The 23787-nt window shown below is 54.9% G+C and overlaps 12 non-coding genes and 12 pseudogenes across 12 annotated transcripts; all 24 read left to right on the forward strand.

Annotated features, from left to right (window-relative positions):
* Positions 1–599: 599 nt before the first annotated feature.
* Positions 600–719, forward strand: LOC126140222 (5S ribosomal RNA; annotated as a pseudogene).
* An 855-nt stretch (positions 720–1574) lies between these two features.
* LOC126140223 (5S ribosomal RNA) lies at positions 1575–1694 on the forward strand (annotated as a pseudogene).
* Positions 1695–2548: 854 nt separating this feature from the next.
* Positions 2549–2667, forward strand: LOC126140237 (5S ribosomal RNA). The gene has a single exon (XR_007528836.1). It is a non-coding gene; the product is annotated as a 5S ribosomal RNA (ribosomal RNA).
* An 854-nt stretch (positions 2668–3521) lies between these two features.
* Positions 3522–3640, forward strand: LOC126140250 (5S ribosomal RNA). The gene has a single exon (XR_007528837.1). It is a non-coding gene; the product is annotated as a 5S ribosomal RNA (ribosomal RNA).
* Positions 3641–4496: 856 nt separating this feature from the next.
* LOC126140263 (5S ribosomal RNA) lies at positions 4497–4615 on the forward strand. Its single transcript, XR_007528838.1, has one exon. It is a non-coding gene; the product is annotated as a 5S ribosomal RNA (ribosomal RNA).
* Positions 4616–5471: 856 nt separating this feature from the next.
* On the forward strand, positions 5472–5591 carry LOC126140224 (5S ribosomal RNA; annotated as a pseudogene).
* Positions 5592–6445: 854 nt separating this feature from the next.
* LOC126140226 (5S ribosomal RNA) lies at positions 6446–6565 on the forward strand (annotated as a pseudogene).
* An 854-nt stretch (positions 6566–7419) lies between these two features.
* Positions 7420–7538, forward strand: LOC126140265 (5S ribosomal RNA). The gene has a single exon (XR_007528839.1). It is a non-coding gene; the product is annotated as a 5S ribosomal RNA (ribosomal RNA).
* An 854-nt stretch (positions 7539–8392) lies between these two features.
* LOC126140266 (5S ribosomal RNA) lies at positions 8393–8511 on the forward strand. The gene has a single exon (XR_007528840.1). It is a non-coding gene; the product is annotated as a 5S ribosomal RNA (ribosomal RNA).
* Positions 8512–9367: 856 nt separating this feature from the next.
* LOC126140267 (5S ribosomal RNA) lies at positions 9368–9486 on the forward strand. The gene has a single exon (XR_007528841.1). It is a non-coding gene; the product is annotated as a 5S ribosomal RNA (ribosomal RNA).
* Positions 9487–10341: 855 nt separating this feature from the next.
* Positions 10342–10460, forward strand: LOC126140268 (5S ribosomal RNA). The gene has a single exon (XR_007528842.1). It is a non-coding gene; the product is annotated as a 5S ribosomal RNA (ribosomal RNA).
* An 855-nt stretch (positions 10461–11315) lies between these two features.
* Positions 11316–11435, forward strand: LOC126140227 (5S ribosomal RNA; annotated as a pseudogene).
* An 853-nt stretch (positions 11436–12288) lies between these two features.
* On the forward strand, positions 12289–12407 carry LOC126140269 (5S ribosomal RNA). The gene has a single exon (XR_007528843.1). It is a non-coding gene; the product is annotated as a 5S ribosomal RNA (ribosomal RNA).
* An 854-nt stretch (positions 12408–13261) lies between these two features.
* On the forward strand, positions 13262–13381 carry LOC126140229 (5S ribosomal RNA; annotated as a pseudogene).
* An 853-nt stretch (positions 13382–14234) lies between these two features.
* LOC126140271 (5S ribosomal RNA) lies at positions 14235–14353 on the forward strand. The gene has a single exon (XR_007528845.1). It is a non-coding gene; the product is annotated as a 5S ribosomal RNA (ribosomal RNA).
* Positions 14354–15207: 854 nt separating this feature from the next.
* On the forward strand, positions 15208–15327 carry LOC126140230 (5S ribosomal RNA; annotated as a pseudogene).
* Positions 15328–16181: 854 nt separating this feature from the next.
* On the forward strand, positions 16182–16301 carry LOC126140231 (5S ribosomal RNA; annotated as a pseudogene).
* Positions 16302–17155: 854 nt separating this feature from the next.
* Positions 17156–17274, forward strand: LOC126140272 (5S ribosomal RNA). The gene has a single exon (XR_007528846.1). It is a non-coding gene; the product is annotated as a 5S ribosomal RNA (ribosomal RNA).
* Positions 17275–18129: 855 nt separating this feature from the next.
* Positions 18130–18249, forward strand: LOC126140232 (5S ribosomal RNA; annotated as a pseudogene).
* Positions 18250–19103: 854 nt separating this feature from the next.
* LOC126140233 (5S ribosomal RNA) lies at positions 19104–19223 on the forward strand (annotated as a pseudogene).
* An 853-nt stretch (positions 19224–20076) lies between these two features.
* LOC126140274 (5S ribosomal RNA) lies at positions 20077–20195 on the forward strand. The gene has a single exon (XR_007528847.1). It is a non-coding gene; the product is annotated as a 5S ribosomal RNA (ribosomal RNA).
* An 854-nt stretch (positions 20196–21049) lies between these two features.
* Positions 21050–21168, forward strand: LOC126140275 (5S ribosomal RNA). The gene has a single exon (XR_007528848.1). It is a non-coding gene; the product is annotated as a 5S ribosomal RNA (ribosomal RNA).
* An 856-nt stretch (positions 21169–22024) lies between these two features.
* LOC126140234 (5S ribosomal RNA) lies at positions 22025–22144 on the forward strand (annotated as a pseudogene).
* An 854-nt stretch (positions 22145–22998) lies between these two features.
* Positions 22999–23118, forward strand: LOC126140235 (5S ribosomal RNA; annotated as a pseudogene).
* The last annotated feature ends 669 nt before the right edge of the window (positions 23119–23787 follow it).

Below are 23787 nucleotides of genomic sequence, written 5' to 3' on the forward strand. Positions count from 1 at the left end.
TTTGATTTGTAACCACGAATTTATTCCTTAGTCGTCTCGTCTCGTCTCGTCTCGTCTCGTCCCGCAGACGTTTTTCGTGCTTGCGCTGTCATATGGACCACGACCCGAGCGGCAGCGAGCGGCAGTCGAGCAAAGTCGGGACAAGTCGGGACGGGGACAGGGACAGGGATAGGAATGGTGCGAATGCACTGCAAACTACGCAGACACCTGGTGTGAGGCGCGGCGAGGCGAGGCGAGGCGAGGCGAGGAAGCCCACATCGCTACCAGTGGGCCCTCCAGCACGACACTGCCACACCCCGCACAGGCCCTCCGCTGAACACCAGGGACAAGATGCGTCCTCCGCTAGTGTCGAAGGCTGAACGCGCCCAGCGAATGACAGGGGGTGCAACGAGCAGCAGTGCGTCTCACACACGCGGCGGTGCGCCCGCCAATTCGGCCGTCACTCTGCTGGGACGCCGGGCGCGCCTCCCCGCGCCGTCCTCGAGGAACTGGCGGTTGCGGAAGGAAGCGCTTTCGTCAAATGCGGCCGAAAACTAACATTTTGTGTGTTGGGAGAAAAGCCGAACGCGAATTCTGCCGTGCTCCTACATTAGATGAGCGCCAACGGCGATACCATGATGAATACACCGGTTCTCGTCCGACCACCGAAGTTAAGCATCATCATGCCCGGCTAGTACTTGGATGGGTGACCGCCTGGGTCAACCCGGGTGCTGTTGGCTCCCTTCCCGTTTTTTTTTTTTTTGTTATGTTGCCAGCCCAATTTTCAAACTACGTTTCTGTTGTGACAAAGATGCTTCCTTAAGCCTTTTAAACTACTGTAATGGTACGAAAATGCAGTAATTAACTCAGTTTGAGGGAGAATGTGCTAACCAAGTTTGCCAAGAAGACTTTGAAAACGACAAAACAGTACGAATCGGCAGGTGATTTCTGAAATACGTCACCGCCTATTGTTGTGTAGGAATGTAGAGTTCCAAATTTGATTTGTAACCACGAATTTATTCCTTAGTCGTCTCGTCTCGTCTCGTCTCGTCTCGTCCCGCAGACGTTTTTCGTGCTTGCGCTGTCATATGGACCACGACCCGAGCGGCAGCGAGCGGCAGTCGAGCAAAGTCGGGACAAGTCGGGACGGGGACAGGGACAGGGATAGGAATGGTGCGAATGCACTGCAAACTACGCAGACACCTGGTGTGAGGCGCGGCGAGGCGAGGCGAGGCGAGGCGAGGAAGCCCACATCGCTACCAGTGGGCCCTCCAGCACGACACTGCCACACCCCGCACAGGCCCTCCGCTGAACACCAGGGACAAGATGCGTCCTCCGCTAGTGTCGAAGGCTGAACGCGCCCAGCGAATGACAGGGGGTGCAACGAGCAGCAGTGCGTCTCACACACGCGGCGGTGCGCCCGCCAATTCGGCCGTCACTCTGCTGGGACGCCGGGCGCGCCTCCCCGCGCCGTCCTCGAGGAACTGGCGGTTGCGGAAGGAAGCGCTTTCGTCAAATGCGGCCGAAAACTAACATTTTGTGTGTTGGGAGAAAAGCCGAACGCGAATTCTGCCGTGCTCCTACATTAGATGAGCGCCAACGGCGATACCATGATGAATACACCGGTTCTCGTCCGACCACCGAAGTTAAGCATCATCATGCCCGGCTAGTACTTGGATGGGTGACCGCCTGGGTCAACCCGGGTGCTGTTGGCTCCCTTCCCGTTTTTTTTTTTTTGTTATGTTGCCAGCCCAATTTTCAAACTACGTTTCTGTTGTGACAAAGATGCTTCCTTAAGCCTTTTAAACTACTGTAATGGTACGAAAATGCAGTAATTAACTCAGTTTGAGGGAGAATGTGCTAACCAAGTTTGCCAAGAAGACTTTGAAAACGACAAAACAGTACGAATCGGCAGGTGATTTCTGAAATACGTCACCGCCTATTGTTGTGTAGGAATGTAGAGTTCCAAATTTGATTTGTAACCACGAATTTATTCCTTAGTCGTCTCGTCTCGTCTCGTCTCGTCTCGTCCCGCAGACGTTTTTCGTGCTTGCGCTGTCATATGGACCACGACCCGAGCGGCAGCGAGCGGCAGTCGAGCAAAGTCGGGACAAGTCGGGACGGGGACAGGGACAGGGATAGGAATGGTGCGAATGCACTGCAAACTACGCAGACACCTGGTGTGAGGCGCGGCGAGGCGAGGCGAGGCGAGGCGAGGAAGCCCACATCGCTACCAGTGGGCCCTCCAGCACGACACTGCCACACCCCGCACAGGCCCTCCGCTGAACACCAGGGACAAGATGCGTCCTCCGCTAGTGTCGAAGGCTGAACGCGCCCAGCGAATGACAGGGGGTGCAACGAGCAGCAGTGCGTCTCACACACGCGGCGGTGCGCCCGCCAATTCGGCCGTCACTCTGCTGGGACGCCGGGCGCGCCTCCCCGCGCCGTCCTCGAGGAACTGGCGGTTGCGGAAGGAAGCGCTTTCGTCAAATGCGGCCGAAAACTAACATTTTGTGTGTTGGGAGAAAAGCCGAACGCGAATTCTGCCGTGCTCCTACATTAGATGAGCGCCAACGGCCATACCATGATGAATACACCGGTTCTCGTCCGATCACCGAAGTTAAGCATCATCGGGCCCTGCTAGTACTTGGATGGGTGACCGCCTGGGAAACCCGGGTGCTGTTGGCTCCCTTCCTGTTTTTTTTTTTTTGTTATGTCGCCAGCCCAATTTTCAAACTACCTTTCTGTTGTGACAAAGATGCTTCCTTAAACCGTTTAAACTACTGTAATGGTACGATAATGCAGTAATTAACTCAGTTTGAGGGAGAATGTGCTAACCAAGTTTGCCAAGAAGACTTTGAAAACGACAAAACAGTACGAATTGGCAGGTGATTTCTGAAATACGTCACCGCCTATTGTTGTGTAGGAATGTAGAGTTCCAAATTTGATTTGTAACCACGAATTTATTCCTTAGTCGTCTCGTCTCGTCTCGTCTCGTCTCGTCCCGCAGACGTTTTTCGTGCTTGCGCTGTCATATGGACCACGACCCGAGCGGCAGCGAGCGGCAGTCGAGCAAAGTCGGGACAAGTCGGGACGGGGACAGGGACAGGGATAGGAATGGTGCGAATGCACTGCAAACTACGCAGACACCTGGTGTGAGGCGCGGCGAGGCGAGGCGAGGCGAGGCGAGGAAGCCCACATCGCTACCAGTGGGCCCTCCAGCACGACACTGCCACACCCCGCACAGGCCCTCCGCTGAACACCAGGGACAAGATGCGTCCTCCGCTAGTGTCGAAGGCTGAACGCGCCCAGCGAATGACAGGGGGTGCAACGAGCAGCAGTGCGTCTCACACACGCGGCGGTGCGCCCGCCAATTCGGCCGTCACTCTGCTGGGACGCCGGGCGCGCCTCCCCGCGCCGTCCTCGAGGAACTGGCGGTTGCGGAAGGAAGCGCTTTCGTCAAATGCGGCCGAAAACTAACATTTTGTGTGTTGGGAGATAAGCCGAACGCGAATTCTGCCGTGCTCCTACATTAGATGAGCGCCAACGGCCATACCATGATGAATACACCGGTTCTCGTCCGATCACCGAAGTTAAGCATCATCGGGCCCTGCTAGTACTTGGATGGGTGACCGCCTGGGAAACCCGGGTGCTGTTGGCTCCCTTCCTGTTTTTTTTTTTTTTTGTTATGTCGCCAGCCCAATTTTCAAACTACCTTTCTGTTGTGACAAAGATGCTTCCTTAAACCGTTTAAACTACTGTAATGGTACGATAATGCAGTAATTAACTCAGTTTGAGGGAGAATGTGCTAACCAAGTTTGCCAAGAAGACTTTGAAAACGACAAAACAGTACGAATTGGCAGGTGATTTCTGAAATACGTCACCGCCTATTGTTGTGTAGGAATGTAGAGTTCCAAATTTGATTTGTAACCACGAATTTATTCCTTAGTCGTCTCGTCTCGTCTCGTCTCGTCTCGTCCCGCAGACGTTTTTCGTGCTTGCGCTGTCATATGGACCACGACCCGAGCGGCAGCGAGCGGCAGTCGAGCAAAGTCGGGACAAGTCGGGACGGGGACAGGGACAGGGATAGGAATGGTGCGAATGCACTGCAAACTACGCAGACACCTGGTGTGAGGCGCGGCGAGGCGAGGCGAGGCGAGGCGAGGAAGCCCACATCGCTACCAGTGGGCCCTCCAGCACGACACTGCCACACCCCGCACAGGCCCTCCGCTGAACACCAGGGACAAGATGCGTCCTCCGCTAGTGTCGAAGGCTGAACGCGCCCAGCGAATGACAGGGGGTGCAACGAGCAGCAGTGCGTCTCACACACGCGGCGGTGCGCCCGCCAATTCGGCCGTCACTCTGCTGGGACGCCGGGCGCGCCTCCCCGCGCCGTCCTCGAGGAACTGGCGGTTGCGGAAGGAAGCGCTTTCGTCAAATGCGGCCGAAAACTAACATTTTGTGTGTTGGGAGATAAGCCGAACGCGAATTCTGCCGTGCTCCTACATTAGATGAGCGCCAACGGCCATACCATGATGAATACACCGGTTCTCGTCCGATCACCGAAGTTAAGCATCATCGGGCCCTGCTAGTACTTGGATGGGTGACCGCCTGGGAAACCCGGGTGCTGTTGGCTCCCTTCCTGTTTTTTTTTTTTTTTGTTATGTCGCCAGCCCAATTTTCAAACTACCTTTCTGTTGTGACAAAGATGCTTCCTTAAACCGTTTAAACTACTGTAATGGTACGATAATGCAGTAATTAACTCAGTTTGAGGGAGAATGTGCTAACCAAGTTTGCCAAGAAGACTTTGAAAACGACAAAACAGTACGAATTGGCAGGTGATTTCTGAAATACGTCACCGCCTATTGTTGTGTAGGAATGTAGAGTTCCAAATTTGATTTGTAACCACGAATTTATTCCTTAGTCGTCTCGTCTCGTCTCGTCTCGTCTCGTCCCGCAGACGTTTTTCGTGCTTGCGCTGTCATATGGACCACGACCCGAGCGGCAGCGAGCGGCAGTCGAGCAAAGTCGGGACAAGTCGGGACGGGGACAGGGACAGGGATAGGAATGGTGCGAATGCACTGCAAACTACGCAGACACCTGGTGTGAGGCGCGGCGAGGCGAGGCGAGGCGAGGCGAGGAAGCCCACATCGCTACCAGTGGGCCCTCCAGCACGACACTGCCACACCCCGCACAGGCCCTCCGCTGAACACCAGGGACAAGATGCGTCCTCCGCTAGTGTCGAAGGCTGAACGCGCCCAGCGAATGACAGGGGGTGCAACGAGCAGCAGTGCGTCTCACACACGCGGCGGTGCGCCCGCCAATTCGGCCGTCACTCTGCTGGGACGCCGGGCGCGCCTCCCCGCGCCGTCCTCGAGGAACTGGCGGTTGCGGAAGGAAGCGCTTTCGTCAAATGCGGCCGAAAACTAACATTTTGTGTGTTGGGAGAAAAGCCGAACGCGAATTCTGCCGTGCTCCTACATTAGATGAGCGCCAACGGCGATACCATGATGAATACACCGGTTCTCGTCCGACCACCGAAGTTAAGCATCATCATGCCCGGCTAGTACTTGGATGGGTGACCGCCTGGGTCAACCCGGGTGCTGTTGGCTCCCTTCCCGTTTTTTTTTTTTTGTTATGTTGCCAGCCCAATTTTCAAACTACGTTTCTGTTGTGACAAAGATGCTTCCTTAAGCCTTTTAAACTACTGTAATGGTACGAAAATGCAGTAATTAACTCAGTTTGAGGGAGAATGTGCTAACCAAGTTTGCCAAGAAGACTTTGAAAACGACAAAACAGTACGAATCGGCAGGTGATTTCTGAAATACGTCACCGCCTATTGTTGTGTAGGAATGTAGAGTTCCAAATTTGATTTGTAACCACGAATTTATTCCTTAGTCGTCTCGTCTCGTCTCGTCTCGTCTCGTCCCGCAGACGTTTTTCGTGCTTGCGCTGTCATATGGACCACGACCCGAGCGGCAGCGAGCGGCAGTCGAGCAAAGTCGGGACAAGTCGGGACGGGGACAGGGACAGGGATAGGAATGGTGCGAATGCACTGCAAACTACGCAGACACCTGGTGTGAGGCGCGGCGAGGCGAGGCGAGGCGAGGCGAGGAAGCCCACATCGCTACCAGTGGGCCCTCCAGCACGACACTGCCACACCCCGCACAGGCCCTCCGCTGAACACCAGGGACAAGATGCGTCCTCCGCTAGTGTCGAAGGCTGAACGCGCCCAGCGAATGACAGGGGGTGCAACGAGCAGCAGTGCGTCTCACACACGCGGCGGTGCGCCCGCCAATTCGGCCGTCACTCTGCTGGGACGCCGGGCGCGCCTCCCCGCGCCGTCCTCGAGGAACTGGCGGTTGCGGAAGGAAGCGCTTTCGTCAAATGCGGCCGAAAACTAACATTTTGTGTGTTGGGAGAAAAGCCGAACGCGAATTCTGCCGTGCTCCTACATTAGATGAGCGCCAACGGCGATACCATGATGAATACACCGGTTCTCGTCCGACCACCGAAGTTAAGCATCATCATGCCCGGCTAGTACTTGGATGGGTGACCGCCTGGGTCAACCCGGGTGCTGTTGGCTCCCTTCCCGTTTTTTTTTTTTTGTTATGTTGCCAGCCCAATTTTCAAACTACGTTTCTGTTGTGACAAAGATGCTTCCTTAAGCCTTTTAAACTACTGTAATGGTACGAAAATGCAGTAATTAACTCAGTTTGAGGGAGAATGTGCTAACCAAGTTTGCCAAGAAGACTTTGAAAACGACAAAACAGTACGAATCGGCAGGTGATTTCTGAAATACGTCACCGCCTATTGTTGTGTAGGAATGTAGAGTTCCAAATTTGATTTGTAACCACGAATTTATTCCTTAGTCGTCTCGTCTCGTCTCGTCTCGTCTCGTCCCGCAGACGTTTTTCGTGCTTGCGCTGTCATATGGACCACGACCCGAGCGGCAGCGAGCGGCAGTCGAGCAAAGTCGGGACAAGTCGGGACGGGGACAGGGACAGGGATAGGAATGGTGCGAATGCACTGCAAACTACGCAGACACCTGGTGTGAGGCGCGGCGAGGCGAGGCGAGGCGAGGCGAGGAAGCCCACATCGCTACCAGTGGGCCCTCCAGCACGACACTGCCACACCCCGCACAGGCCCTCCGCTGAACACCAGGGACAAGATGCGTCCTCCGCTAGTGTCGAAGGCTGAACGCGCCCAGCGAATGACAGGGGGTGCAACGAGCAGCAGTGCGTCTCACACACGCGGCGGTGCGCCCGCCAATTCGGCCGTCACTCTGCTGGGACGCCGGGCGCGCCTCCCCGCGCCGTCCTCGAGGAACTGGCGGTTGCGGAAGGAAGCGCTTTCGTCAAATGCGGCCGAAAACTAACATTTTGTGTGTTGGGAGAAAAGCCGAACGCGAATTCTGCCGTGCTCCTACATTAGATGAGCGCCAACGGCCATACCATGATGAATACACCGGTTCTCGTCCGATCACCGAAGTTAAGCATCATCGGGCCCTGCTAGTACTTGGATGGGTGACCGCCTGGGAAACCCGGGTGCTGTTGGCTCCCTTCCTGTTTTTTTTTTTTTGTTATGTCGCCAGCCCAATTTTCAAACTACCTTTCTGTTGTGACAAAGATGCTTCCTTAAACCGTTTAAACTACTGTAATGGTACGATAATGCAGTAATTAACTCAGTTTGAGGGAGAATGTGCTAACCAAGTTTGCCAAGAAGACTTTGAAAACGACAAAACAGTACGAATTGGCAGGTGATTTCTGAAATACGTCACCGCCTATTGTTGTGTAGGAATGTAGAGTTCCAAATTTGATTTGTAACCACGAATTTATTCCTTAGTCGTCTCGTCTCGTCTCGTCTCGTCTCGTCCCGCAGACGTTTTTCGTGCTTGCGCTGTCATATGGACCACGACCCGAGCGGCAGCGAGCGGCAGTCGAGCAAAGTCGGGACAAGTCGGGACGGGGACAGGGACAGGGATAGGAATGGTGCGAATGCACTGCAAACTACGCAGACACCTGGTGTGAGGCGCGGCGAGGCGAGGCGAGGCGAGGCGAGGAAGCCCACATCGCTACCAGTGGGCCCTCCAGCACGACACTGCCACACCCCGCACAGGCCCTCCGCTGAACACCAGGGACAAGATGCGTCCTCCGCTAGTGTCGAAGGCTGAACGCGCCCAGCGAATGACAGGGGGTGCAACGAGCAGCAGTGCGTCTCACACACGCGGCGGTGCGCCCGCCAATTCGGCCGTCACTCTGCTGGGACGCCGGGCGCGCCTCCCCGCGCCGTCCTCGAGGAACTGGCGGTTGCGGAAGGAAGCGCTTTCGTCAAATGCGGCCGAAAACTAACATTTTGTGTGTTGGGAGATAAGCCGAACGCGAATTCTGCCGTGCTCCTACATTAGATGAGCGCCAACGGCCATACCATGATGAATACACCGGTTCTCGTCCGATCACCGAAGTTAAGCATCATCGGGCCCTGCTAGTACTTGGATGGGTGACCGCCTGGGAAACCCGGGTGCTGTTGGCTCCCTTCCTGTTTTTTTTTTTTTTTGTTATGTCGCCAGCCCAATTTTCAAACTACCTTTCTGTTGTGACAAAGATGCTTCCTTAAACCGTTTAAACTACTGTAATGGTACGATAATGCAGTAATTAACTCAGTTTGAGGGAGAATGCGCTAACCAAGTTTGCCAAGAAGACTTTGAAAACGACAAAACAGTACGAATTGGCAGGTGATTTCTGAAATACGTCACCGCCTATTGTTGTGTAGGAATGTAGAGTTCCAAATTTGATTTGTAACCACGAATTTATTCCTTAGTCGTCTCGTCTCGTCTCGTCTCGTCTCGTCCCGCAGACGTTTTTCGTGCTTGCGCTGTCATATGGACCACGACCCGAGCGGCAGCGAGCGGCAGTCGAGCAAAGTCGGGACAAGTCGGGACGGGGACAGGGACAGGGATAGGAATGGTGCGAATGCACTGCAAACTACGCAGACACCTGGTGTGAGGCGCGGCGAGGCGAGGCGAGGCGAGGCGAGGAAGCCCACATCGCTACCAGTGGGCCCTCCAGCACGACACTGCCACACCCCGCACAGGCCCTCCGCTGAACACCAGGGACAAGATGCGTCCTCCGCTAGTGTCGAAGGCTGAACGCGCCCAGCGAATGACAGGGGGTGCAACGAGCAGCAGTGCGTCTCACACACGCGGCGGTGCGCCCGCCAATTCGGCCGTCACTCTGCTGGGACGCCGGGCGCGCCTCCCCGCGCCGTCCTCGAGGAACTGGCGGTTGCGGAAGGAAGCGCTTTCGTCAAATGCGGCCGAAAACTAACATTTTGTGTGTTGGGAGATAAGCCGAACGCGAATTCTGCCGTGCTCCTACATTAGATGAGCGCCAACGGCCATACCATGATGAATACACCGGTTCTCGTCCGATCACCGAAGTTAAGCATCATCGGGCCCTGCTAGTACTTGGATGGGTGACCGCCTGGGAAACCCGGGTGCTGTTGGCTCCCTTCCTGTTTTTTTTTTTTTTGTTATGTCGCCAGCCCAATTTTCAAACTACCTTTCTGTTGTGACAAAGATGCTTCCTTAAACCGTTTAAACTACTGTAATGGTACGATAATGCAGTAATTAACTCAGTTTGAGGGAGAATGTGCTAACCAAGTTTGCCAAGAAGACTTTGAAAACGACAAAACAGTACGAATTGGCAGGTGATTTCTGAAATACGTCACCGCCTATTGTTGTGTAGGAATGTAGAGTTCCAAATTTGATTTGTAACCACGAATTTATTCCTTAGTCGTCTCGTCTCGTCTCGTCTCGTCTCGTCCCGCAGACGTTTTTCGTGCTTGCGCTGTCATATGGACCACGACCCGAGCGGCAGCGAGCGGCAGTCGAGCAAAGTCGGGACAAGTCGGGACGGGGACAGGGACAGGGATAGGAATGGTGCGAATGCACTGCAAACTACGCAGACACCTGGTGTGAGGCGCGGCGAGGCGAGGCGAGGCGAGGCGAGGAAGCCCACATCGCTACCAGTGGGCCCTCCAGCACGACACTGCCACACCCCGCACAGGCCCTCCGCTGAACACCAGGGACAAGATGCGTCCTCCGCTAGTGTCGAAGGCTGAACGCGCCCAGCGAATGACAGGGGGTGCAACGAGCAGCAGTGCGTCTCACACACGCGGCGGTGCGCCCGCCAATTCGGCCGTCACTCTGCTGGGACGCCGGGCGCGCCTCCCCGCGCCGTCCTCGAGGAACTGGCGGTTGCGGAAGGAAGCGCTTTCGTCAAATGCGGCCGAAAACTAACATTTTGTGTGTTGGGAGATAAGCCGAACGCGAATTCTGCCGTGCTCCTACATTAGATGAGCGCCAACGGCCATACCATGATGAATACACCGGTTCTCGTCCGATCACCGAAGTTAAGCATCATCGGGCCCTGCTAGTACTTGGATGGGTGACCGCCTGGGAAACCCGGGTGCTGTTGGCTCCCTTCCTGTTTTTTTTTTTTTTGTTATGTCGCCAGCCCAATTTTCAAACTACCTTTCTGTTGTGACAAAGATGCTTCCTTAAACCGTTTAAACTACTGTAATGGTACGATAATGCAGTAATTAACTCAGTTTGAGGGAGAATGTGCTAACCAAGTTTGCCAAGAAGACTTTGAAAACGACAAAACAGTACGAATTGGCAGGTGATTTCTGAAATACGTCACCGCCTATTGTTGTGTAGGAATGTAGAGTTCCAAATTTGATTTGTAACCACGAATTTATTCCTTAGTCGTCTCGTCTCGTCTCGTCTCGTCTCGTCCCGCAGACGTTTTTCGTGCTTGCGCTGTCATATGGACCACGACCCGAGCGGCAGCGAGCGGCAGTCGAGCAAAGTCGGGACAAGTCGGGACGGGGACAGGGACAGGGATAGGAATGGTGCGAATGCACTGCAAACTACGCAGACACCTGGTGTGAGGCGCGGCGAGGCGAGGCGAGGCGAGGCGAGGAAGCCCACATCGCTACCAGTGGGCCCTCCAGCACGACACTGCCACACCCCGCACAGGCCCTCCGCTGAACACCAGGGACAAGATGCGTCCTCCGCTAGTGTCGAAGGCTGAACGCGCCCAGCGAATGACAGGGGGTGCAACGAGCAGCAGTGCGTCTCACACACGCGGCGGTGCGCCCGCCAATTCGGCCGTCACTCTGCTGGGACGCCGGGCGCGCCTCCCCGCGCCGTCCTCGAGGAACTGGCGGTTGCGGAAGGAAGCGCTTTCGTCAAATGCGGCCGAAAACTAACATTTTGTGTGTTGGGAGAAAAGCCGAACGCGAATTCTGCCGTGCTCCTACATTAGATGAGCGCCAACGGCGATACCATGATGAATACACCGGTTCTCGTCCGACCACCGAAGTTAAGCATCATCATGCCCGGCTAGTACTTGGATGGGTGACCGCCTGGGTCAACCCGGGTGCTGTTGGCTCCCTTCCCGTTTTTTTTTTTTGTTATGTTGCCAGCCCAATTTTCAAACTACGTTTCTGTTGTGACAAAGATGCTTCCTTAAGCCTTTTAAACTCCTGTAATGGTACGAAAATGCAGTAATTAACTCAGTTTGAGGGAGAATGTGCTAACCAAGTTTGCCAAGAAGACTTTGAAAACGACAAAACAGTACGAATCGGCAGGTGATTTCTGAAATACGTCACCGCCTATTGTTGTGTAGGAATGTAGAGTTCCAAATTTGATTTGTAACCACGAATTTATTCCTTAGTCGTCTCGTCTCGTCTCGTCTCGTCTCGTCCCGCAGACGTTTTTCGTGCTTGCGCTGTCATATGGACCACGACCCGAGCGGCAGCGAGCGGCAGTCGAGCAAAGTCGGGACAAGTCGGGACGGGGACAGGGACAGGGATAGGAATGGTGCGAATGCACTGCAAACTACGCAGACACCTGGTGTGAGGCGCGGCGAGGCGAGGCGAGGCGAGGCGAGGAAGCCCACATCGCTACCAGTGGGCCCTCCAGCACGACACTGCCACACCCCGCACAGGCCCTCCGCTGAACACCAGGGACAAGATGCGTCCTCCGCTAGTGTCGAAGGCTGAACGCGCCCAGCGAATGACAGGGGGTGCAACGAGCAGCAGTGCGTCTCACACACGCGGCGGTGCGCCCGCCAATTCGGCCGTCACTCTGCTGGGACGCCGGGCGCGCCTCCCCGCGCCGTCCTCGAGGAACTGGCGGTTGCGGAAGGAAGCGCTTTCGTCAAATGCGGCCGAAAACTAACATTTTGTGTGTTGGGAGAAAAGCCGAACGCGAATTCTGCCGTGCTCCTACATTAGATGAGCGCCAACGGCCATACCATGATGAATACACCGGTTCTCGTCCGATCACCGAAGTTAAGCATCATCGGGCCCTGCTAGTACTTGGATGGGTGACCGCCTGGGAAACCCGGGTGCTGTTGGCTCCCTTCCTGTTTTTTTTTTTTTGTTATGTCGCCAGCCCAATTTTCAAACTACCTTTCTGTTGTGACAAAGATGCTTCCTTAAACCGTTTAAACTACTGTAATGGTACGATAATGCAGTAATTAACTCAGTTTGAGGGAGAATGTGCTAACCAAGTTTGCCAAGAAGACTTTGAAAACGACAAAACAGTACGAATTGGCAGGTGATTTCTGAAATACGTCACCGCCTATTGTTGTGTAGGAATGTAGAGTTCCAAATTTGATTTGTAACCACGAATTTATTCCTTAGTCGTCTCGTCTCGTCTCGTCTCGTCTCGTCCCGCAGACGTTTTTCGTGCTTGCGCTGTCATATGGACCACGACCCGAGCGGCAGCGAGCGGCAGTCGAGCAAAGTCGGGACAAGTCGGGACGGGGACAGGGACAGGGATAGGAATGGTGCGAATGCACTGCAAACTACGCAGACACCTGGTGTGAGGCGCGGCGAGGCGAGGCGAGGCGAGGCGAGGAAGCCCACATCGCTACCAGTGGGCCCTCCAGCACGACACTGCCACACCCCGCACAGGCCCTCCGCTGAACACCAGGGACAAGATGCGTCCTCCGCTAGTGTCGAAGGCTGAACGCGCCCAGCGAATGACAGGGGGTGCAACGAGCAGCAGTGCGTCTCACACACGCGGCGGTGCGCCCGCCAATTCGGCCGTCACTCTGCTGGGACGCCGGGCGCGCCTCCCCGCGCCGTCCTCGAGGAACTGGCGGTTGCGGAAGGAAGCGCTTTCGTCAAATGCGGCCGAAAACTAACATTTTGTGTGTTGGGAGAAAAGCCGAACGCGAATTCTGCCGTGCTCCTACATTAGATGAGCGCCAACGGCGATACCATGATGAATACACCGGTTCTCGTCCGACCACCGAAGTTAAGCATCATCATGCCCGGCTAGTACTTGGATGGGTGACCGCCTGGGTCAACCCGGGTGCTGTTGGCTCCCTTCCCGTTTTTTTTTTTTGTTATGTTGCCAGCCCAATTTTCAAACTACGTTTCTGTTGTGACAAAGATGCTTCCTTAAGCCTTTTAAACTACTGTAATGGTACGAAAATGCAGTAATTAACTCAGTTTGAGGGAGAATGTGCTAACCAAGTTTGCCAAGAAGACTTTGAAAACGACAAAACAGTACGAATCGGCAGGTGATTTCTGAAATACGTCACCGCCTATTGTTGTGTAGGAATGTAGAGTTCCAAATTTGATTTGTAACCACGAATTTATTCCTTAGTCGTCTCGTCTCGTCTCGTCTCGTCTCGTCCCGCAGACGTTTTTCGTGCTTGCGCTGTCATATGGACCACGACCCGAGCGGCAGCGAGCGGCAGTCGAGCAAAGTCGGGACAAGTCGGGACGGGGACAGGGACAGGGATAGGAATGGTGCGAATGCACTGCAAACTACGCAGACACCTGGTGTGAGGCGCGGCGAGGCGAGGCGAGGCGAGGCGAGGAAGCCCACATCGCTACCAGTGGGCCCTCCAGCACGACACTGCCACACCCCGCACAGGCCCTCCGCTGAACACCAGGGACAAGATGCGTCCTCCGCTAGTGTCGAAGGCTGAACGCGCCCAGCGAATGACAGGGGGTGCAACGAGCAGCAGTGCGTCTCACACACGCGGCGGTGCGCCCGCCAATTCGGCCGTCACTCTGCTGGGACGCCGGGCGCGCCTCCCCGCGCCGTCCTCGAGGAACTGGCGGTTGCGGAAGGAAGCGCTTTCGTCAAATGCGGCCGAAAACTAACATTTTGTGTGTTGGGAGAAAAGCCGAACGCGAATTCTGCCGTGCTCCTACATTAGATGAGCGCCAACGGCCATACCATGATGAATACACCGGTTCTCGTCCGATCACCGAAGTTAAGCATCATCGGGCCCTGCTAGTACTTGGATGGGTGACCGCCTGGGAAACCCGGGTGCTGTTGGCTCCCTTCCTGTTTTTTTTTTTTTGTTATGTCGCCAGCCCAATTTTCAAACTACCTTTCTGTTGTGACAAAGATGCTTCCTTAAACCGTTTAAACTACTGTAATGGTACGATAATGCAGTAATTAACTCAGTTTGAGGGAGAATGTGCTAACCAAGTTTGCCAAGAAGACTTTGAAAACGACAAAACAGTACGAATTGGCAGGTGATTTCTGAAATACGTCACCGCCTATTGTTGTGTAGGAATGTAGAGTTCCAAATTTGATTTGTAACCACGAATTTATTCCTTAGTCGTCTCGTCTCGTCTCGTCTCGTCTCGTCCCGCAGACGTTTTTCGTGCTTGCGCTGTCATATGGACCACGACCCGAGCGGCAGCGAGCGGCAGTCGAGCAAAGTCGGGACAAGTCGGGACGGGGACAGGGACAGGGATAGGAATGGTGCGAATGCACTGCAAACTACGCAGACACCTGGTGTGAGGCGCGGCGAGGCGAGGCGAGGCGAGGCGAGGAAGCCCACATCGCTACCAGTGGGCCCTCCAGCACGACACTGCCACACCCCGCACAGGCCCTCCGCTGAACACCAGGGACAAGATGCGTCCTCCGCTAGTGTCGAAGGCTGAACGCGCCCAGCGAATGACAGGGGGTGCAACGAGCAGCAGTGCGTCTCACACACGCGGCGGTGCGCCCGCCAATTCGGCCGTCACTCTGCTGGGACGCCGGGCGCGCCTCCCCGCGCCGTCCTCGAGGAACTGGCGGTTGCGGAAGGAAGCGCTTTCGTCAAATGCGGCCGAAAACTAACATTTTGTGTGTTGGGAGAAAAGCCGAACGCGAATTCTGCCGTGCTCCTACATTAGATGAGCGCCAACGGCGATACCATGATGAATACACCGGTTCTCGTCCGACCACCGAAGTTAAGCATCATCATGCCCGGCTAGTACTTGGATGGGTGACCGCCTGGGTCAACCCGGGTGCTGTTGGCTCCCTTCCCGTTTTTTTTTTTTTGTTATGTTGCCAGCCCAATTTTCAAACTACGTTTCTGTTGTGACAAAGATGCTTCCTTAAGCCTTTTAAACTACTGTAATGGTACGAAAATGCAGTAATTAACTCAGTTTGAGGGAGAATGTGCTAACCAAGTTTGCCAAGAAGACTTTGAAAACGACAAAACAGTACGAATCGGCAGGTGATTTCTGAAATACGTCACCGCCTATTGTTGTGTAGGAATGTAGAGTTCCAAATTTGATTTGTAACCACGAATTTATTCCTTAGTCGTCTCGTCTCGTCTCGTCTCGTCTCGTCCCGCAGACGTTTTTCGTGCTTGCGCTGTCATATGGACCACGACCCGAGCGGCAGCGAGCGGCAGTCGAGCAAAGTCGGGACAAGTCGGGACGGGGACAGGGACAGGGATAGGAATGGTGCGAATGCACTGCAAACTACGCAGACACCTGGTGTGAGGCGCGGCGAGGCGAGGCGAGGCGAGGCGAGGAAGCCCACATCGCTACCAGTGGGCCCTCCAGCACGACACTGCCACACCCCGCACAGGCCCTCCGCTGAACACCAGGGACAAGATGCGTCCTCCGCTAGTGTCGAAGGCTGAACGCGCCCAGCGAATGACAGGGGGTGCAACGAGCAGCAGTGCGTCTCACACACGCGGCGGTGCGCCCGCCAATTCGGCCGTCACTCTGCTGGGACGCCGGGCGCGCCTCCCCGCGCCGTCCTCGAGGAACTGGCGGTTGCGGAAGGAAGCGCTTTCGTCAAATGCGGCCGAAAACTAACATTTTGTGTGTTGGGAGAAAAGCCGAACGCGAATTCTGCCGTGCTCCTACATTAGATGAGCGCCAACGGCGATACCATGATGAATACACCGGTTCTCGTCCGACCACCGAAGTTAAGCATCATCATGCCCGGCTAGTACTTGGATGGGTGACCGCCTGGGTCAACCCGGGTGCTGTTGGCTCCCTTCCCGTTTTTTTTTTTTTGTTATGTTGCCAGCCCAATTTTCAAACTACGTTTCTGTTGTGACAAAGATGCTTCCTTAAGCCTTTTAAACTACTGTAATGGTACGATAATGCAGTAATTAACTCAGTTTGAGGGAGAATGTGCTAACCAAGTTTGCCAAGAAGACTTTGAAAACGACAAAACAGTACGAATCGGCAGGTGATTTCTGAAATACGTCACCGCCTATTGTTGTGTAGGAATGTAGAGTTCCAAATTTGATTTGTAACCACGAATTTATTCCTTAGTCGTCTCGTCTCGTCTCGTCTCGTCTCGTCCCGCAGACGTTTTTCGTGCTTGCGCTGTCATATGGACCACGACCCGAGCGGCAGCGAGCGGCAGTCGAGCAAAGTCGGGACAAGTCGGGACGGGGACAGGGACAGGGATAGGAATGGTGCGAATGCACTGCAAACTACGCAGACACCTGGTGTGAGGCGCGGCGAGGCGAGGCGAGGCGAGGCGAGGAAGCCCACATCGCTACCAGTGGGCCCTCCAGCACGACACTGCCACACCCCGCACAGGCCCTCCGCTGAACACCAGGGACAAGATGCGTCCTCCGCTAGTGTCGAAGGCTGAACGCGCCCAGCGAATGACAGGGGGTGCAACGAGCAGCAGTGCGTCTCACACACGCGGCGGTGCGCCCGCCAATTCGGCCGTCACTCTGCTGGGACGCCGGGCGCGCCTCCCCGCGCCGTCCTCGAGGAACTGGCGGTTGCGGAAGGAAGCGCTTTCGTCAAATGCGGCCGAAAACTAACATTTTGTGTGTTGGGAGAAAAGCCGAACGCGAATTCTGCCGTGCTCCTACATTAGATGAGCGCCAACGGCCATACCATGATGAATACACCGGTTCTCGTCCGATCACCGAAGTTAAGCATCATCGGGCCCTGCTAGTACTTGGATGGGTGACCGCCTGGGAAACCCGGGTGCTGTTGGCTCCCTTCCTGTTTTTTTTTTTTTTGTTATGTCGCCAGCCCAATTTTCAAACTACCTTTCTGTTGTGACAAAGATGCTTCCTTAAACCGTTTAAACTACTGTAATGGTACGATAATGCAGTAATTAACTCAGTTTGAGGGAGAATGTGCTAACCAAGTTTGCCAAGAAGACTTTGAAAACGACAAAACAGTACGAATTGGCAGGTGATTTCTGAAATACGTCACCGCCTATTGTTGTGTAGGAATGTAGAGTTCCAAATTTGATTTGTAACCACGAATTTATTCCTTAGTCGTCTCGTCTCGTCTCGTCTCGTCTCGTCCCGCAGACGTTTTTCGTGCTTGCGCTGTCATATGGACCACGACCCGAGCGGCAGCGAGCGGCAGTCGAGCAAAGTCGGGACAAGTCGGGACGGGGACAGGGACAGGGATAGGAATGGTGCGAATGCACTGCAAACTACGCAGACACCTGGTGTGAGGCGCGGCGAGGCGAGGCGAGGCGAGGCGAGGAAGCCCACATCGCTACCAGTGGGCCCTCCAGCACGACACTGCCACACCCCGCACAGGCCCTCCGCTGAACACCAGGGACAAGATGCGTCCTCCGCTAGTGTCGAAGGCTGAACGCGCCCAGCGAATGACAGGGGGTGCAACGAGCAGCAGTGCGTCTCACACACGCGGCGGTGCGCCCGCCAATTCGGCCGTCACTCTGCTGGGACGCCGGGCGCGCCTCCCCGCGCCGTCCTCGAGGAACTGGCGGTTGCGGAAGGAAGCGCTTTCGTCAAATGCGGCCGAAAACTAACATTTTGTGTGTTGGGAGAAAAGCCGAACGCGAATTCTGCCGTGCTCCTACATTAGATGAGCGCCAACGGCGATACCATGATGAATACACCGGTTCTCGTCCGACCACCGAAGTTAAGCATCATCATGCCCGGCTAGTACTTGGATGGGTGACCGCCTGGGTCAACCCGGGTGCTGTTGGCTCCCTTCCCGTTTTTTTTTTTTTGTTATGTTGCCAGCCCAATTTTCAAACTACGTTTCTGTTGTGACAAAGATGCTTCCTTAAGCCTTTTAAACTACTGTAATGGTACGAAAATGCAGTAATTAACTCAGTTTGAGGGAGAATGTGCTAACCAAGTTTGCCAAGAAGACTTTGAAAACGACAAAACAGTACGAATCGGCAGGTGATTTCTGAAATACGTCACCGCCTATTGTTGTGTAGGAATGTAGAGTTCCAAATTTGATTTGTAACCACGAATTTATTCCTTAGTCGTCTCGTCTCGTCTCGTCTCGTCTCGTCCCGCAGACGTTTTTCGTGCTTGCGCTGTCATATGGACCACGACCCGAGCGGCAGCGAGCGGCAGTCGAGCAAAGTCGGGACAAGTCGGGACGGGGACAGGGACAGGGATAGGAATGGTGCGAATGCACTGCAAACTACGCAGACACCTGGTGTGAGGCGCGGCGAGGCGAGGCGAGGCGAGGCGAGGAAGCCCACATCGCTACCAGTGGGCCCTCCAGCACGACACTGCCACACCCCGCACAGGCCCTCCGCTGAACACCAGGGACAAGATGCGTCCTCCGCTAGTGTCGAAGGCTGAACGCGCCCAGCGAATGACAGGGGGTGCAACGAGCAGCAGTGCGTCTCACACACGCGGCGGTGCGCCCGCCAATTCGGCCGTCACTCTGCTGGGACGCCGGGCGCGCCTCCCCGCGCCGTCCTCGAGGAACTGGCGGTTGCGGAAGGAAGCGCTTTCGTCAAATGCGGCCGAAAACTAACATTTTGTGTGTTGGGAGAAAAGCCGAACGCGAATTCTGCCGTGCTCCTACATTAGATGAGCGCCAACGGCGATACCATGATGAATACACCGGTTCTCGTCCGACCACCGAAGTTAAGCATCATCATGCCCGGCTAGTACTTGGATGGGTGACCGCCTGGGTCAACCCGGGTGCTGTTGGCTCCCTTCCCGTTTTTTTTTTTTGTTATGTTGCCAGCCCAATTTTCAAACTACGTTTCTGTTGTGACAAAGATGCTTCCTTAAGCCTTTTAAACTACTGTAATGGTACGAAAATGCAGTAATTAACTCAGTTTGAGGGAGAATGTGCTAACCAAGTTTGCCAAGAAGACTTTGAAAACGACAAAACAGTACGAATCGGCAGGTGATTTCTGAAATACGTCACCGCCTATTGTTGTGTAGGAATGTAGAGTTCCAAATTTGATTTGTAACCACGAATTTATTCCTTAGTCGTCTCGTCTCGTCTCGTCTCGTCTCGTCCCGCAGACGTTTTTCGTGCTTGCGCTGTCATATGGACCACGACCCGAGCGGCAGCGAGCGGCAGTCGAGCAAAGTCGGGACAAGTCGGGACGGGGACAGGGACAGGGATAGGAATGGTGCGAATGCACTGCAAACTACGCAGACACCTGGTGTGAGGCGCGGCGAGGCGAGGCGAGGCGAGGCGAGGAAGCCCACATCGCTACCAGTGGGCCCTCCAGCACGACACTGCCACACCCCGCACAGGCCCTCCGCTGAACACCAGGGACAAGATGCGTCCTCCGCTAGTGTCGAAGGCTGAACGCGCCCAGCGAATGACAGGGGGTGCAACGAGCAGCAGTGCGTCTCACACACGCGGCGGTGCGCCCGCCAATTCGGCCGTCACTCTGCTGGGACGCCGGGCGCGCCTCCCCGCGCCGTCCTCGAGGAACTGGCGGTTGCGGAAGGAAGCGCTTTCGTCAAATGCGGCCGAAAACTAACATTTTGTGTGTTGGGAGAAAAGCCGAACGCGAATTCTGCCGTGCTCCTACATTAGATGAGCGCCAACGGCCATACCATGATGAATACACCGGTTCTCGTCCGATCACCGAAGTTAAGCATCATCGGGCCCTGCTAGTACTTGGATGGGTGACCGCCTGGGAAACCCGGGTGCTGTTGGCTCCCTTCCTGTTTTTTTTTTTTTGTTATGTCGCCAGCCCAATTTTCAAACTACCTTTCTGTTGTGACAAAGATGCTTCCTTAAACCGTTTAAACTACTGTAATGGTACGATAATGCAGTAATTAACTCAGTTTGAGGGAGAATGTGCTAACCAAGTTTGCCAAGAAGACTTTGAAAACGACAAAACAGTACGAATTGGCAGGTGATTTCTGAAATACGTCACCGCCTATTGTTGTGTAGGAATGTAGAGTTCCAAATTTGATTTGTAACCACGAATTTATTCCTTAGTCGTCTCGTCTCGTCTCGTCTCGTCTCGTCCCGCAGACGTTTTTCGTGCTTGCGCTGTCATATGGACCACGACCCGAGCGGCAGCGAGCGGCAGTCGAGCAAAGTCGGGACAAGTCGGGACGGGGACAGGGACAGGGATAGGAATGGTGCGAATGCACTGCAAACTACGCAGACACCTGGTGTGAGGCGCGGCGAGGCGAGGCGAGGCGAGGCGAGGAAGCCCACATCGCTACCAGTGGGCCCTCCAGCACGACACTGCCACACCCCGCACAGGCCCTCCGCTGAACACCAGGGACAAGATGCGTCCTCCGCTAGTGTCGAAGGCTGAACGCGCCCAGCGAATGACAGGGGGTGCAACGAGCAGCAGTGCGTCTCACACACGCGGCGGTGCGCCCGCCAATTCGGCCGTCACTCTGCTGGGACGCCGGGCGCGCCTCCCCGCGCCGTCCTCGAGGAACTGGCGGTTGCGGAAGGAAGCGCTTTCGTCAAATGCGGCCGAAAACTAACATTTTGTGTGTTGGGAGAAAAGCCGAACGCGAATTCTGCCGTGCTCCTACATTAGATGAGCGCCAACGGCCATACCATGATGAATACACCGGTTCTCGTCCGATCACCGAAGTTAAGCATCATCGGGCCCTGCTAGTACTTGGATGGGTGACCGCCTGGGAAACCCGGGTGCTGTTGGCTCCCTTCCTGTTTTTTTTTTTTTTTGTTATGTCGCCAGCCCAATTTTCAAACTACCTTTCTGTTGTGACAAAGATGCTTCCTTAAACCGTTTAAACTACTGTAATGGTACGATAATGCAGTAATTAACTCAGTTTGAGGGAGAATGTGCTAACCAAGTTTGCCAAGAAGACTTTGAAAACGACAAAACAGTACGAATTGGCAGGTGATTTCTGAAATACGTCACCGCCTATTGTTGTGTAGGAATGTAGAGTTCCAAATTTGATTTGTAACCACGAATTTATTCCTTAGTCGTCTCGTCTCGTCTCGTCTCGTCTCGTCCCGCAGACGTTTTTCGTGCTTGCGCTGTCATATGGACCACGACCCGAGCGGCAGCGAGCGGCAGTCGAGCAAAGTCGGGACAAGTCGGGACGGGGACAGGGACAGGGATAGGAATGGTGCGAATGCACTGCAAACTACGCAGACACCTGGTGTGAGGCGCGGCGAGGCGAGGCGAGGCGAGGCGAGGAAGCCCACATCGCTACCAGTGGGCCCTCCAGCACGACACTGCCACACCCCGCACAGGCCCTCCGCTGAACACCAGGGACAAGATGCGTCCTCCGCTAGTGTCGAAGGCTGAACGCGCCCAGCGAATGACAGGGGGTGCAACGAGCAGCAGTGCGTCTCACACACGCGGCGGTGCGCCCGCCAATTCGGCCGTCACTCTGCTGGGACGCCGGGCGCGCCTCCCCGCGCCGTCCTCGAGGAACTGGCGGTTGCGGAAGGAAGCGCTTTCGTCAAATGCGGCCGAAAACTAACATTTTGTGTGTTGGGAGAAAAGCCGAACGCGAATTCTGCCGTGCTCCTACATTAGATGAGCGCCAACGGCGATACCATGATGAATACACCGGTTCTCGTCCGACCACCGAAGTTAAGCATCATCATGCCCGGCTAGTACTTGGATGGGTGACCGCCTGGGTCAACCCGGGTGCTGTTGGCTCCCTTCCCGTTTTTTTTTTTTTGTTATGTTGCCAGCCCAATTTTCAAACTACGTTTCTGTTGTGACAAAGATGCTTCCTTAAGCCTTTTAAACTACTGTAATGGTACGAAAATGCAGTAATTAACTCAGTTTGAGGGAGAATGTGCTAACCAAGTTTGCCAAGAAGACTTTGAAAACGACAAAACAGTACGAATCGGCAGGTGATTTCTGAAATACGTCACCGCCTATTGTTGTGTAGGAATGTAGAGTTCCAAATTTGATTTGTAACCACGAATTTATTCCTTAGTCGTCTCGTCTCGTCTCGTCTCGTCTCGTCCCGCAGACGTTTTTCGTGCTTGCGCTGTCATATGGACCACGACCCGAGCGGCAGCGAGCGGCAGTCGAGCAAAGTCGGGACAAGTCGGGACGGGGACAGGGACAGGGATAGGAATGGTGCGAATGCACTGCAAACTACGCAGACACCTGGTGTGAGGCGCGGCGAGGCGAGGCGAGGCGAGGCGAGGAAGCCCACATCGCTACCAGTGGGCCCTCCAGCACGACACTGCCACACCCCGCACAGGCCCTCCGCTGAACACCAGGGACAAGATGCGTCCTCCGCTAGTGTCGAAGGCTGAACGCGCCCAGCGAATGACAGGGGGTGCAACGAGCAGCAGTGCGTCTCACACACGCGGCGGTGCGCCCGCCAATTCGGCCGTCACTCTGCTGGGACGCCGGGCGCGCCTCCCCGCGCCGTCCTCGAGGAACTGGCGGTTGCGGAAGGAAGCGCTTTCGTCAAATGCGGCCGAAAACTAACATTTTGTGTGTTGGGAGAAAAGCCGAACGCGAATTCTGCCGTGCTCCTACATTAGATGAGCGCCAACGGCGATACCATGATGAATACACCGGTTCTCGTCCGACCACCGAAGTTAAGCATCATCATGCCCGGCTAGTACTTGGATGGGTGACCGCCTGGGTCAACCCGGGTGCTGTTGGCTCCCTTCCCGTTTTTTTTTTTTTTGTTATGTTGCCAGCCCAATTTTCAAACTACGTTTCTGTTGTGACAAAGATGCTTCCTTAAGCCTTTTAAACTACTGTAATGGTACGAAAATGCAGTAATTAACTCAGTTTGAGGGAGAATGTGCTAACCAAGTTTGCCAAGAAGACTTTGAAAACGACAAAACAGTACGAATCGGCAGGTGATTTCTGAAATACGTCACCGCCTATTGTTGTGTAGGAATGTAGAGTTCCAAATTTGATTTGTAACCACGAATTTATTCCTTAGTCGTCTCGTCTCGTCTCGTCTCGTCTCGTCCCGCAGACGTTTTTCGTGCTTGCGCTGTCATATGGACCACGACCCGAGCGGCAGCGAGCGGCAGTCGAGCAAAGTCGGGACAAGTCGGGACGGGGACAGGGACAGGGATAGGAATGGTGCGAATGCACTGCAAACTACGCAGACACCTGGTGTGAGTCGAGGCGAGGCGAGGCGAGGCGAGGCGAGGAAGCCCACATCGCTACCAGTGGGCCCTCCAGCACGACACTGCCACACCCCGCACAGGCCCTCCGCTGAACACCAGGGACAAGATGCGTCCTCCGCTAGTGTCGAAGGCTGAACGCGCCCAGCGAATGACAGGGGGTGCAACGAGCAGCAGTGCGTCTCACACACG

The sequence above is a fragment of the Schistocerca cancellata genome, unplaced genomic scaffold, assembly GCF_023864275.1.
Source record: "Schistocerca cancellata isolate TAMUIC-IGC-003103 unplaced genomic scaffold, iqSchCanc2.1 HiC_scaffold_704, whole genome shotgun sequence".
In the NCBI taxonomy this organism is placed as follows: domain Eukaryota; kingdom Metazoa; phylum Arthropoda; class Insecta; order Orthoptera; family Acrididae; genus Schistocerca; species Schistocerca cancellata.